General features: G+C 36.3%; 1 protein-coding gene across 2 annotated transcripts in view; it reads left to right on the plus strand.

Annotated features, from left to right (window-relative positions):
• Nucleotides 1–688: 688 nt before the first annotated feature.
• sbno2b (strawberry notch homolog 2b) overlaps nt 689–15,377 on the plus strand; it is a 69,652-nt gene continuing 54,963 nt past the window's right edge. Inside the window, exon 1 of one of the 2 annotated variants that reach the window (XM_079807438.1) lies at nt 689–897. The gene's annotated coding sequence lies outside the window, so the exon portion shown is untranslated. The remainder of the gene's footprint in view (nt 898–15,377) is intronic. The other variant, XM_079807439.1, reaches the window with a different exon arrangement.

Consider the following 15,377-nt stretch of genomic DNA (forward strand, 5'->3'; position numbering starts at 1 on the left):
TAAGTACATATAGTTAATTAATATTACTCAGTACTTCAATATATAATAACACTGTAATGACACTGTAAAACAAAGTGTAACCCATCTGCTTGAAACACTACATTTTAAATAGATGTCTAGTTTTTTGTTGTGTTTTGTGTTGTTTATTTTGTTGTTTAATATATATATATATATATATATATATATATATATATATATATATATATATATATATATATATATATATATATATATATATATATATATATATATATATATATATATATACACACACACACACACATTTATATATACATTTTTTGACCCTTAGTCTGTAATAAAGTTGTTATGATATGATATAATTTGAGACCAAAAAAGGCCATTTTAGCTCTGTATCCACAAGAGCGCGCAACAAACGAAGAAATGATACCTAACACCGTAAAACACTCTCAAAACATTTTTTAAACAACCTAAAATGATATATAATGTTTCTTCAAGACTCTCTGACTACAAAAACACGACTATTTCGTTATTTTATACGTCATTTGTTAATAATACCTCTGCCAGAAAACGCGACGCAAACGCTACAGTAGAACACGCTTCTTTCATAATCCACGAATCATTTCACGCGGCAACAAGCACGTCGTCTTTTATTGGCCATTGCATTGGGCGTTGACGTTATAGTTCTGACAGACGCGTCGCGTTTCATACACTAGTTAGGTTGTGACTTGCGTCCAGTCAGACGTGTCAGTCAGGGCAGCCGCGGAAGTATCGGCTTTCAGTTCAACATGGCTTCAAGTGTGACGAGCTGAGAAAAAAACCTATCACAAAACCAGGGCTATTCTTTTTTCATCACTCACAAGGCGTCAAACGAGGGAAAAGACCTGGGAAATATATTCACGAGCCGCTTTTATACACGTAAGCAAGTCTTAAGTCATATTTGTGTCAGTTACAGAGTTGTTTGTGTGTGCCGGTGTCCAAATTGGTAAGCGCATGCGTAGTGCGTGTGGGTAGCGCCGTCAGACTGTCAGCTACGAAAACTTCAAATTATTTAAAGTTTAATTACATTTATTGTGCTGTGTTGTGTCTTTGTGGTGTTATAAAGGTGTTAGTTCGAATAGTTGGTTAGTTTTAATGTCGGAAGTTTGTTATAATGAGTCACTGGGTCGAGAAAAGTTTTGTGAGACAAATTGTGGCGTAGTGTAATACTGGCAAAAAATGGTAAATAATGGTTGTAAAACGAGTTAAATAACTATTTGTTATGTTGACTTTTCATTTCGATTCGTAACTGTCACGTTTCTGTTAGAGGAGTTGTAACTTTCTGTTTTCACTTCAGTACTTCTCTGTCTTTGCATAAAGTGTTGACATTTCTTGTCAGTGTGTTGAATGGATCCCCAATGCACTAACGTTACATAATAAATGTGACATTTCTAATTTAGTGGATGAAATAGGTTTATTAATAAGGGATGAGTGATATCGAAACCAAGAGTGTAAACCCTTTGGGCTAGAGCTGGGCTTGTCTGAACTCATGTTATACTGTAAATATATCAACCTGTTTAGTTTAGGTATCCAAGTGATTTTGATCCAGAGCACTAATAAATCATTGTTATATTGTAGTGTTTCATCATAATTGTCCCATAGATTTGACTGTAACTCTTTCACTTCTCTTGATTGGTCAGTCTTACAGGGAATTATAATATTTCTACAGAAGTGCTATGATGCAAACTAACCCTTCCACGGAAAAGCCATGAATGGGGTGAAGTGAGTTATGGTAGTGTTTATGCTTTTCTTTATGGTGATATTAGCCTCAGACATGACAATGGTGTACACAGCAGCAGATTGTGTAACTCCAGAAGTCACGCAAACCTCCCTCTTTCTTTGCCAGCAGAGTGTAGAGAAGCTCAATTAGAAGTCTCTTGTTCTTCAACAAATGACGCAGGCTGACATCACTTGGTCTAGACAGTTACAGGAAGGGAAACAAAAGCAGTTTTGGCCATGTTTTGTTTTGGGAAGACAGAATATCATATGTGAAATATTTTTGTATTATGACATTATTTTAATGTCATTTAAGCACCCGGGTCAATGACAAGGAATTTAAGTATACAAAAAAGCATTATATGACTATGTTTTTATGTCATTTTAAAGTTTAAAATAAAAATGATTTTTTTTTTTTTTTTGCCAACTAAACTTTAAACAACTAACATTCAGAGTAAAATTGTACTTATGTGGAACTAATTGTTGAGATTTTTCCTGTTTTTTATTGATTGTTTTTTTTTTTATTACCTAAATTATTGCTGCAAGATTAGATGATCATCACATGATGAAACTGAAATTATTATTAGTCTATTATTATTATTATTATTATTTAAAGGAAAAGGTGTGTCATCCAGCATGACTGATGAATAAATAAATTTGCCCAATAAGCCAAATTTTCTATTTTATAAAAAAAAAGAGTTTAAATGCATCTAAATGTAAAAATAAAAGTAAAAATGAAGACAAAAATAAATGTTAAGTAATTAAATATAATTTATCCAACCATAAATCATACAAATAATCCATCAAAATGTGACAGTTTAATGCACTTTAGTTCATGATACCATACTGGTTATTTATGAGCTGTTCCTTTGTTAGTTTTGGCTCAAAGCTGTCCGTGTAATTCAAAGAGCCAGTTCGTAGTTTGGTGCACAAAGCTCTTGTTGTGTAGTACAGGGAGGGTACAAAGCTCTCTAGCAGTGATTTAACTCAAGATAGTAGTCTGGGACACGGGCTATGAACCCTTCCTGCTTCCGCTTCGCTATCTTGGATGAGTGTTTTCCCTTGTTTGGCCCCTGTTGAATCTCATTTGTGCGTTTCAGTGAGAAAATTGCAGCTGTAGTAATGTCATCATGGCTGTTCTTGGTATATTAATATTACCCTATCAATGCAAGTTTTCGGGTTCTTGAATTAGGTAATGGTTCATGTATTAAGTGAGAAATAGTGCCAGGAAGAAGTGCCATGGGTAACCACCATGAATGGTGCTGGTTCAAGGCCAACAGGTTACACAAACAGTGGGTTGATGTTTATTTCACAAGCCTTTATTTGAGTATAATGTTGGTGACTGTGCATGTTCTCCCTGCGTCAGTGTGGGTTTCCTCCGGGTGCTCCGGTTTCCCCCACACAGTCCAAAGACATGCAGGTCAGGTGGATTGGATATGCCAAATTGGCCGTAGGAGTGTGGGTTGCGTCAGGAAATCCAGTGTGTATGTGCGGATAATTCTGATGAAGCGGACCCTGCAAATGAGCAGGACTAACGCTAGGCCTGTAGGAAAATGGATGGGTTTAGTTTAAACGGATAGCTCAAAAATGAAAATCATCCCATGATTTACTCACCCTCAAGTCATCCTAGACCAAGGGTCTCAAACTCATTTTCCTGGGGGCCGCTGGAAGTAGACTCTGGGTCAGACTGGGCCGCATCAAGTATTCCACAAAAAAAGGAGCACAACTGATCCATTCTTCTCAATTTTTAATATTACAGGGTTCCCACGCTTCTTGAAAGTACTTGAATTTCAGACACATGGATTCAAGGCCTGGAAAGTACTTGAAAACAAACATAGGTCTTTGAAAGTACTTGAATTAAGCATGAACTGCATTTTGTTAGAGTAGCATGGTGCTATTACAAAAATTGGCCTTCATGCGCAGCCAAAGCCAGAACAAAACAGCGTTACGGGAGGAAACTATTCCAATATATTTCTGCTGCTCCATAAGCGCCATCTACTGTTAAAAGCCCTATTCGGATGGTAATTGTTTCTCGTGGGGTCATAAGGTATTGTCATTATTGACAGGGGCTATTCAGTGATTTTATTGCCGCCCGAATCCAGAATGTCAGTGTTTTTCTCCCACCACCCACGTAAAAATCCCCGGCCGAATTACCTCCTGTTTTTAGACAAACACCAATGACGTGTAGTAATTTAATTGCCGTCCTAATCCACATCTCTGAGTTTTCAAGATGAGATCACTTCAAAATTCACTGTTTATATCCTTTTTGACCACTGCAGGCCACTGTGCGGTTGCGCTTTGCTGTCATTTGGATGCATTTTAAATATCTAGACTTTCATTACTGAAATGCTGGCAAGTATTTACAAGAACAATATTTCATCACCGCTCAAAAAATAAAAAGAAGAAAAGCACGTAAACATTTGAAATGGGCCCTTATAACAACAGCGATTATATATGTTTAATATATGTGCAGGTCTTAAAAGCCTTCAAATTGATTTTAAAAAAGGTACATTTACAAGTGATTTAATACATAATTTTGCATATTTTTAATGCCCAACTATTAACTTGTCCATATCTTTTCATTTAATTAGAAAATTCAAGTATACAATATTATCTCTATGTTTTGATGTTTTAATTAAGTAATGATTTATAAAAAAGAAAACTAAGACTAGTGTGAAATAAATGTTAAAAGCAGGAATAAGAGCTGCAAACTGCATCTTGTACTCCAGCCTCTTTCCTCATTGGATTTTGTAAAATTGGAAATGTTTCTTCATTGGAAATTGTATTTTAGTTGTCAGTATATGCCTTAGCGTTACTGCATTAATGATAGACACAGGTACAGTAGGTATTTGATATATTGGCAGTAACACACCCACCTTTTTTCGTATTTATTGTGCTTGATTTAAAATAAAAGGTGCTTTAAAAAGTCCTTAAAAGTCCTTGAATCTGGTGTTCATGAAAGAGTGGGAACCCTGTTATTAACAGTTCTTCAACATGAATGTTTCTTCTGAACATGAACAGTTCTTCAGAACATAGGCTTCTCTTGCCTACTCTATTTTAAAAATATATATATATAGCCCATAGAAATGAATTAAATCATTATGTAATAATGCAATAATGAACGATTTAAGGCCGTAACCAGGTCAAACAGAACAGTGAACAAAATTCTTGGTCTAATTCTAGTTGAGAAATAATCTTTTCGGGACTATTTGCAAACAATATTTTGTATTCCTTTGTGTCAATAGTCCCGAGAATATTCGCACAAGTGAATAAATACATAGATCCGCAGTAAACATGTGAATTCCATAGTGGTCTGGTGGTAGAATTTTTGTAAACAGTGTCAAAGGTTACGGGTTCTAATCCGCTCTCATAGTTTTTTTTCTTCTTCATTAAAATCACCAATGATATATATTAAGAGCATGGACACGTTTGTGTGCATTTTGGTTTGTGACTTCACCGGAAAGAATAGTCTCTCCCTGCAGCGGCATTAAGCGATAGATTGACGCACTCGTCTATGTGAAGACTGTGTGCACGAGCCAAAAGAGAATGTAAACCCTGCCTACTTTGATTTGATTGGGCATCTCGACTGTCAATCACGCAGTGTCAACCAATTATACTGCATGAGGGAGGCGCGACCCAACTCTCTCTCACACACACACACACACACACACACACACACACAAAGGAGGCAGCAAGCGCGGCACACGCAGTGACTCAGCAAAAAGGTGCTTTTCAGAACAACGCGCGGGCCGCACTAACACTAAACTTTAATGTCAAGTAGGGGGCCACAAAAGGCCGTGAGTTTGAGACCACTGTCCTAGACATTCTTCTTTCAGACGAATACAATCAGAGTTATATTAAAAAATGTCTTAGCTAATCCAAGCGTCAAAATTTGAAGCCCACAAAAGTGCATCCATCCATTATAAAAGGTTCCGGGGGGTTAATAAAGGCCTTCTGAAGCGAATTTATGGGTTTGTGCAGAACTGCCTTCCGTATTCAACTTACGAAGAGAGGCGTCATCGTCGCTCCAGTTACTCTTTTTTTGTAAGTTGAATACGGAATGCAGTTCGCCGGAAGCTAGATATTTTACTTTATAACGTGTTAAATATGGACATTTTTCTTACAAAAACCCAACAATCTGCTTCAGAAGGCCTTTATTAACCCCCTGGAGCCATGTGGAGCACTTCTATAATGGATGGATACCAAGATGGTTTCCCTTCCACTGTAAAAGCTGGGTTTATTTATTTTTATGAAATTACTTTCATCTAAATGGCATTAGACGTTGTGTCGAAATTAGAGTTAAAACCGATATATCGGCCGGCCGATATATTTTTACGTGTATCGGCATCGGCCGATACAAAGCTGCTGCGTTCGCCGATATTTTTTCCCCTGCATTATTTACAGACAGACGTCCACAGGCAGCTCTCAAAGTCTTCAAACTGTCTTGCTCTCCCTCCCTCGCGCATATTAATCAAAATCAATTGAGAATTGACACGATGGTAAAAGGTCGAAAGACTGAAGTTTCACGTGGAGCATTGGGAGATTTTTTCCTGAATTACCGCTGGTGTTGCTCTACAAGAGATTAAGTTAAGTGCACCTATAACCATTAAATTACTAGGTTGTAAATCGTTTTAAAATTAAGTATAGTACAGTCAGTGTGCACTTTATTATGCTGCTTGCTTGTTGATACGGTGTGCAATAGTGTAATTATTTTATTTATGCTTAAATATTTATTTTCGGAATTTATTTTCACCAATGAACTCTTTTTTTCTTGTTCTACCTCACCTGTTTTTACTATTTGTTAAATATCGTTTTTTTAGTTCAATAAATGTTCCTTTTTTAAATTGTAAATTTTAAACAGTTATCTTCATGATCATTGTGTCATTTTTATGATGTAAATTGAGGGAGCAAAAGCAGTATCGGCTCCAAATATCGGCTCAAGAAAATCGGCAGCCCGTATCGGTCATCGGTTAAGGCTGATGAAAAAAAATCGGTATCGGCATCGGCACTAAAAAATCCATATCTGTCGATCCCTAGTCTAAATTTGCTATAATCATTTTATATTAAATCCAAAAGCAAAACACGTGAAAATAACTAAAAAATTAGGCAATAAAAAGTGGAGAAGACGAAATATAAAAGCGGAAGTGGCAAATGATGATGAGTTATCCTCTGCAGCCATCTACTGGTTATAGTGGTAATTTCATGTAAATTTCACAATTTCATGTGTTTTTTAAAAGTGTTTTTTAAAAAGAGAAGACCGGGGTGCTTCTCATTTATTTGTGCATCCTCATTTCCTTTCCTCGCTTCCTTCCCTTGCGTCTTAGCTCCACCCCTTTAGAATGTGATGGAAGGATACACCTGTGTATCGCTCCTCAATCCTCACCTCCTTGTAGTGCAATTAAAGAACCGAGATGTCCTTCAAGATGGCTGACTACAATCGTTTTCCGGGTCATGGGATGGAGGATGGAGGAGCAAGGAAAACGAGGAAGCAATCATTTGAGTATTGAGAAGCACCCCAGGTTAATCCTCCACTAAAGCATGGCACATTTTCCTTGTTATCCTATCTCCATTGATGAAAATCACTGCTTTAAATTTAATTTTACTGGACAAATGTAGAGTTAAAAAAATAATAGCGTTTAAAAAAATGACATGCTGAAAAAAAAAAGATGTTTTACCCACATATTGCAAATCGTGGCAATCAGTAATATAAAGTTTAAAACGACTTGAAATTAGTTCAATATTCATGGCCCCCCTAATATTGAAATCCCGGAATCGCCCCTGACCCTGCATCCTGGTTTGTTTCTAAACCCCTGCTGTAGAATGCAATTGAAGCACTGGTGACTGTTCCTCAACTGAGCGCTGATTGTGCATATGGAATGTGCGTTCAAGGAATGTTGTGAAATTCAGAGCACGTACACCACAGCTGAGCTAGATGAGAAGTCTTCATGGTCTTCAATCGTAACATCTGCTGATTCGCGATCCGTGTAGTTCCTGCAAAGTCGGTCCTGGAAGTAAATGGGATTTCAAAGCATAATTAGCGGGTCATAATTAGGGAAACCTGTATGATTGCGAACAGGGCCTGAATTTTGTTTGTCTTGGAAAATGTGGGGGAATCCTCCCTTAGGGATTCTTATTGGATTTTTTAATTTGAGTGGGGAGTTTGGGGGGCATTTTTGCTCACTCATTGTATTTGTGTTTTTCCAATGGGGTGATTTTGTTGCTCAAGTGTTGACACAACACAAGGAATCTTGATTTCAATATTTGAATTAAGTAGCACAAATAAATACAATAGAATAAAGATACAAATGAAATAAAGTTATTCAGGCAGGTCTAACACTAGTATTCGGAAATACTACAGAAACTGAATAACGTAATCAAATGTAAAATAACACGGGATAGTCTTTTATTCCTGTATAAATTAAATACATAGGCTATTATTAATCCTGATTCCTTATCTTCTGTTGTTTTAACATTAATGACAGACACATATTAGGCTGCTGTCACTTTAAGAGCCACTGCACGGATCCGTTATACTGTTTTCATTATACTGTCATATGCGTTTCTCAAATCTGTTTAAAGCTACACTATATATTTTTTCACCGCTAGGGGACGCTAACCTCTTTAAAACAATAACAAAGGTGTAGATTGATGACGCAGTGAATGAGTGTGGAATCATGGAACTTGTCGTCATACCGATGGATCTAATAAGCTTTATGGATGAGAATGCATTCATGTTTTTAACATGACTGTGGTATGAAGCAGGTCGCGATTACTAATAAGAGACAGATATCTGCGCCACACGCGAGTCCCGGGGGATATAAAGGAATGAGGACATTTTTTTCTACCGAACTACCCGCAAGTGCTGAATTACTACTCATTACAGGTCAGTTTATTTGACCAATTAAAATTGTGAGGAAACTGTTTCACTTGGTTTACACTATCTAAACTGCATTTGAGTGTGTCGAAAGTTATAATGTTATTCCACGTGTTAGTTTGTTGGCTGCATGAGACTTGCAGTATAAGCTACATCAACATTGACGTGTTGAGCTACATAACATTGATTAATTGTATGTACATTCGCTCATAAAATTAATAAAGCACATGCAAGAACAGCATCTCTGTCAAGTCGAAGTTTGTTGTGTAGCTCGATCTCGAAAACGCCACGTCGATACTGGTCCTCTTTTGAGTTCGCATTTTGTTCCAAAGTCTGCTTGTCATGGTCCATAATGTTTTAAAGAAACTACAATAGCGTGCCGCTGGATGTTAAGCAGTTGTCCACGTCTGTTGCTATGGTTTCTATGACAGTAAAAGCGGAAATCGAGGGTAACGCGGATATGACGCCATTGACAGGCCATTGATAGGTTCCTTGGTTAAAATCGCAATTTTCTCACGATTTACAAATAGTTGGAAACATTTGGGATATTGTAAGTGCTCAACTGAACAAAATATATAACATTGTTCTAGTGGTTTTTGGATATTTTACTGCAAAAATCCTACATATTGCACCTTTAAGACATAACCGACTGTGTTTACGAGGATAAGACATAATTTTGACCATTAAAGCGCTATAATCCACCAAAAATAACTTGTTTTGTTACTCGCAAGCTGTTTGTAATTCGGCTTTATGTATGTGCATAGAGAAAACTATCTCAGAGAGCGCACAAGTACTGAATAGTTTAAAATCGCTCAAATGTTTAAATTGGTAAGACTTAAAAAGACGTGCAAAGGATAATCTTTAGTGACAATGCAACACTGGCCCGATTGTGCAAGTGACAATTCCCTCATCTGTCCCCACTTCTGAAACGCGAGAGTCTGGTATCGCCGCCTTGACACTTGCCTTGTGCAACCCATTTTTGAGAGAGAGAGAAGACGCTGTTTGTGAAACTGCATCTCACAGAAAGTTTTAAAATGACTGATTTGATCTTACAATCTGTGTGGATTGTAAAGTGAATGAATGTTTGTGGGAATTTCCTGCATTATAAGTGCGAGACCTGTGGTAATGATTCAAATGATGGGCAATACCCGCGACGAAATTTGAGCCCTGGCGAATGTTCAAAACATTACAAGAAAAAAGGACTCAAAATAGATAAATATAAAATCTGCTTTTTAAAACAAAGAAAAGAAGCAATAGGAGAATGGTTAGTAGATCAAATCCGATTTGAAGCTTGTGACATATAAACGTGCACATCAACCCGATCATTTACTTAGCATTCATGGAAACATTATGATCGAATGATCTGAATCATTTCATTCTGATTGAAACAAAAAGTGTCCATGTAAACGTCGCTAATGTTGTTTAATGCTGATGATGCTGTTTGCAAGTGAAAGGGATTTCTACTGAGAGAGGTTGAGTTGTTCTGAGGTCAGGAAGACTGGCTTCAAAATCTTGTGGTGGTTTGTCCACCCCCAGTTTTCCCATAACTAGCCGCTCAATCAGTTTCTCTGAGAAAAAGCCCTTGTTTATGTAGAAGATCACTTCACCAATGCAGTTGTGTTTCCTTCTTGAACAAATAGTTTGAGGATGAAGTCAGTGGTATTTTTAGTTATCCGTCCCTGAATTTCTGCCCTCTAAACATCTTTATTAGGTTTCCTTTGGCCTCTTTTTACAGTTTATGTGATATTATGTAATGCGTTTTTCCTTTGGATGCAAATTAGGGCTGTTCTTGGTTTTGACGGCACCCCAGGAACGTGCATGTGGCTTGTTTTGCTGGAGGCAGCCTTCGTTCTGTCATTTCGTCGGATCAGCAGAAGTGCGGTTCAGTTTTGGTTTCGTGACCCGGGGCAGAAATGAAGGCCCTCGGTTGACCGGAGTTGCTCGGGTTTGGAGGGAATCTGGGTCAGAGTTGTGCTGGAAGAGGGCGGCAACTGACTGTAAGACAGCAGATAGATAGACCAGTAAGGGAAAGAAAAGGCAGTGTGAGTTTGTGTCCCCATAGGTTTATTTCAAGCATATCCAAATCAGATGAACATGCCATTAGCCCAGTGTTGTTGAATCATCTTGGTTTACATGACTGGTCACTAATAAATATAACTAATTTAATATTGCAAACCACACTTTTTACCCTCGTTTTGATGTCTGCGTAATACGGTTTGTTGTTATGGGAAGAAGGAGGCGGGAACCGGTGAACAGACTTTAATAAATAATAAACAAAATGAAAGTAAAAGTGGCAGCCCCTCACGAACTACTGCCGCACACACACACACACATAACAGAACATAAACAACACACAAAGTTAAATCCAGACCTGATCCTCTCTCGTCCTTCACTGGTGTCTCTCGTCCGTATATGCCTCTGGGCTCCCTCATGAGAGGACTCGAGACCGGTGTGCCTCGCAGGTAGGGCTGGGCGATATGGACAACAAATATTGTGCTTTTCATATCAGTCGATACCGATAATTATCACAATAAATGTAAAATATTTCTTTCTTTCAAATTTAAAGGCAGATTTTTGCTCCTAATTGAAAGTTATAGAAACCAGACTGTTAATTGTGGTTTTAAACTTCTCTTTGTTGTCAGAATATGACAAACACTTCATGTTTTTGAATTCCTTACATTTTTCAAGTAATTTTTCCTTTAATACATTTCTTAATAGAAAAAAATGTATGTCTTCGTTTCTGCATGTGCTAACGGGTGATATTGTTTCTAGTCATAAAACCTTATTTTGATTTTGGCATATATCTTCAGCTGCAGTATTAATAATATTAAATGTTTAGTCTTAAGAAATGCACATTTGACAGTGAGTTGACAGTAGTAGTAGTTAGGAGTTAGATGTACATTTATGTTCATCAACAAAAACACGGACATCTGTAAAAATTGTAATCACTTTTTGTCATTTTTATATGGTAAAATGTAAATATATGATTGAGTTTTATGAAAATGAACTCTTGCATAGTATCATAGATTTAGATCATGATTACCACAGTTAAAAACATGCATATAGCTCTTCACTGCCATGGTAAAATGTATCTAGGCTATATGGTTTCTATGGTATTTGTGTGAAAAACAGTAGCCTAAAAACATTTAGTAGCCTATAAATGCACAAATTCTATAGTTAAATAAAAATACTGTAATAATATTCCATTACTCCTTTAATACATTTAATACATGTCTAGTCTACATTAATAATATAATAGAATTCTATATGAAAATCCCACATTTCTGCCACAGTACCATGGTGCAGTTAGTGTCAAAACAGTAAATCCATGGATAAGATCGAAAAAACCTTTAGACTGTATCATTGAGCACAGCATTTCTCTTGTTAGTCAGCACTGTTTTGTCTGGCTTTAAAATAGTTTAAATCACAGAGACATTTAGTAGCTGAATGCACGTGCTTCTCACTGTTCGATCCGCACAGCGCTGTTTAGTGTTTGCGTGACCGATCAGAGTAAACGGATCTGCTGTTGTTAGCTCGCGCTGCGCTGCCGTTTGGACTTTGACCCGAGCCGTCTGTGTGGCGCGGTTCAAATGAGTAACAATTCTTGCTACCTTTTATCAACAAATTCGTCTTCTTTGGATGATGACTCAAAGCTAGTTTCACTTTTGATTTAACGTTCGTCGCCGTTTTCACTCATTTTTTGTCGACTTTTCTTTGCCAGTAGAGCGTGTACTTATGTGCAAGTTAAAAGCTGCACTCTGACTGGCTGTTGTCGCGTTTATTTCTGCTGTGTTATTGGGTGTTAGAGTAATCTATATAGAGTAAAAATGTCCAGAGCTTATCATCATTATCGACATAAATTTTTATCACGATTCAATATGATATCGTTTATCGGCCCAGCCCTACTCGCAGGTGACGCTCATTCTCAATCACGCACCGGTCTCACACGCTCATCCCACATCTCTCGCTCGCCAACCTCGCCACAGTCTGGTTCAAGTTTGAAGCTCATTTTAATTGTGCCACATCATTCATTCTTGGTTATGTAAATGTCCTCCAAACGTTCCCCGAGGAATGCATCCATTTATGTTTTACGAATGTTTTATCTTAGGTATGCCAACCTCCAAACGTTCTCCATGGAACATTTGGTATCTGCATAATTAAGAAAATATGTTTTTTCTTGGTTATGCAGATGTTCTCCAAACGTTCCCCAGGAACAAGTTACGTTTTTTTTATGTTTTATGAAAAAGAAAAGTTTCTTGGTTATGCAAATGCGTCCCGTTTTATTTTATTTAAGTACTTTTTAAGCAGATATCCTCCAAGTAATCTTGATTGTATTCATGTTTATATTATTTATTTGGATCATAAACACAGGAAAAAAGTTTCCATGGTCCTTTTTATTGGCGGATGATTCCATATACATTGAACAGCCTGATAACTTCTAAATTAACATTAGAAGGACCTTTTTAGTTTTAGCTTCGCTAATTTTGGAAGATTTATTTCTAGACCGTGGCTCAAATTTGCTCTCATAATTTGCAGTCATATATTATTGAGATTAATGTTGCAGATGTGATAAACAAAATGAATCATTGAGTGTTGGAAAAAGACTCCATAAAGCCACCAGCTAAGCATATCCCTTTTAACGTGGTTTAGCTTTGAATAGCCCCCATTGATCGTAGGTTCTGAATGACATCTGTAAACCTCTGAGATGGCTCTCTCCTTTAATGAAATGAAAGCCCGGTATGACTCACAATGACTTCATTAAATTCATCCTGCTGATGCTTGATAATAGTAAATGTTCCACCCAGATAGACAATATTGCATGTAATTGTGATTATACAAAAATATAGGCTGGGTAGACTTATAGAAATACACCCTAAGTAGTGTAGTTTTCTTTTGAATGAGTCATTTTGAGTATTATTTTCAGCCATGGTTACCATTTGCCTTCAGCTGTTTAGATGATTCACAGAACGAAGCCATTCCATTCAGTTTGTTCAGTTCTTTTGACTGCTTTCATTTTTACCACCAGAATTAAATGTCCAGTGTTAAAATGCTTTCTCCTATCCTGGCTTAAAATAACAAAGTTAAGCCATTTCAAGGTTAATTTCACCAAACAGTATAAACACTGTGCCTCTTTACCAAGGCTGCATTTATGTGATCAAAAATACAATTAAAGCTTTAATATTATTGCAATTTAAAATAACTAATTTCTATTTGAATATATTTTGAAATTTAGTATTTTTATTCCTGTGATGAAAAGCTGAATTTTCAGCATCACGACTCCAGTCTTCAGTGTCACATGATCCTTCAAAAATCATTCGAATATGATGATTTGAGAAACATTTCTTATTATTATCCATGTTGAAAACAGTTGTGCTGGTTCATATTTTGGTGGAAACCGTTATTTTCTTTTTCTTAAGAAAACAGCATTTACTTGAAATAGATAAAAATATGCCTTTACTGTGACTTTTGATCAAATTAATGCATCCTTCCTGAGTAAAAATATTAATAGAAAAAAATGCTACTGACCCTAAAGTTGTGTTAAGTGCATTCAATGCTAGTTGAACTACTAAAAATATGTTCACTTTACTTTACTTTACTTTACCGATTGCACATAGTTTCTTTTAAGTCGCCATAGCTGAAAATGACAGATTAAAACTATATTGAGAATAATAGTATTTAAGATGTTTGCAGAACATCTAACACTGTTAGATTAATGGAATTACTCAAGTAATCTTATTATCTTGCTATTAAAGCTGCAGTCCGTAACTTTTTTTGCTCTAGTGGTTAAGAAACAGAACTGCATGTGTCTTGCGGAAAATCTTGAACACAAAAAAATATACAGGCAGCAGCTTTAAGTTTTCTTTGCAAAAATAAGGCAATCGGTATCCAAACTTTTTAAGTAAACTGAACTTGTTTGAATTTACAGTGTAGTGTATATCAGTTATCTACTCACTTTTTAAAACAAATTCATTTATTTTAATTAATATTTTTTTATGTGCATTGCTCTTTTTCCCTTATTTATATATTTATATTAGGCTACTTATTCACTCAAGTTCAGTTTTAAATTTAAATAATAGCAAATTAGCATTCACATGTTTTATACTGGACATTTATAATGTTGTGATGCCTAAATTCACTTGTAGAATTCAAAACCATTTAAATGTATTTAAGCAAAATAGTATAACATTTATTTAGGTAACACTTTATTTTGATAGTCCACTTTAGATATTGTACTAACTATGTACTACTACTAAGTATTAGGGCTGTAACGATTTGACCAACAATAAAAACCTCGATTAATTGAACATTTTACCTCGATTACGATTAATGAACGATTATTTTGCTCTTTTTTTTGCCCTCATAAGGTTTTTGAGTAAGTTCCTGATAAGGTTTGTACTGTAAATTTTTTCTTCTATTAAAGGTGGAATTTTTTTTCTAATGAAAAAGTGCATTTCTTTGTGATTTTAAAATACTTGAAGGAAACGGTTGACTTTCAGCAGTTATTGTCTATGGGCCAGATTTCTGCTTGTTGTACATCATATACAGATAAATTAGCACTATAGGCCTACATTACATTTATTTGCATTAATGAGAGAGTGATTGTGTGTGTGAATTACTCACACCGTCTCTATTCATTATGAAGCTGTGGTTTGTACTAGGGATGGGCATTTTTGTCAATTTCTCATTTCGATCATCGATAGGTCTCAAAAACGAGTACTCGAGTAATTGGGGGCGGGGCATGTGCAGGGGGCGGGGCATGTCCGTTATT

Source organism: Gobio gobio (assembly GCF_949357685.1).
Source record: "Gobio gobio genome assembly, chromosome: 24".
Taxonomy (NCBI): Eukaryota; Metazoa; Chordata; class Actinopteri; order Cypriniformes; family Gobionidae; genus Gobio; species Gobio gobio.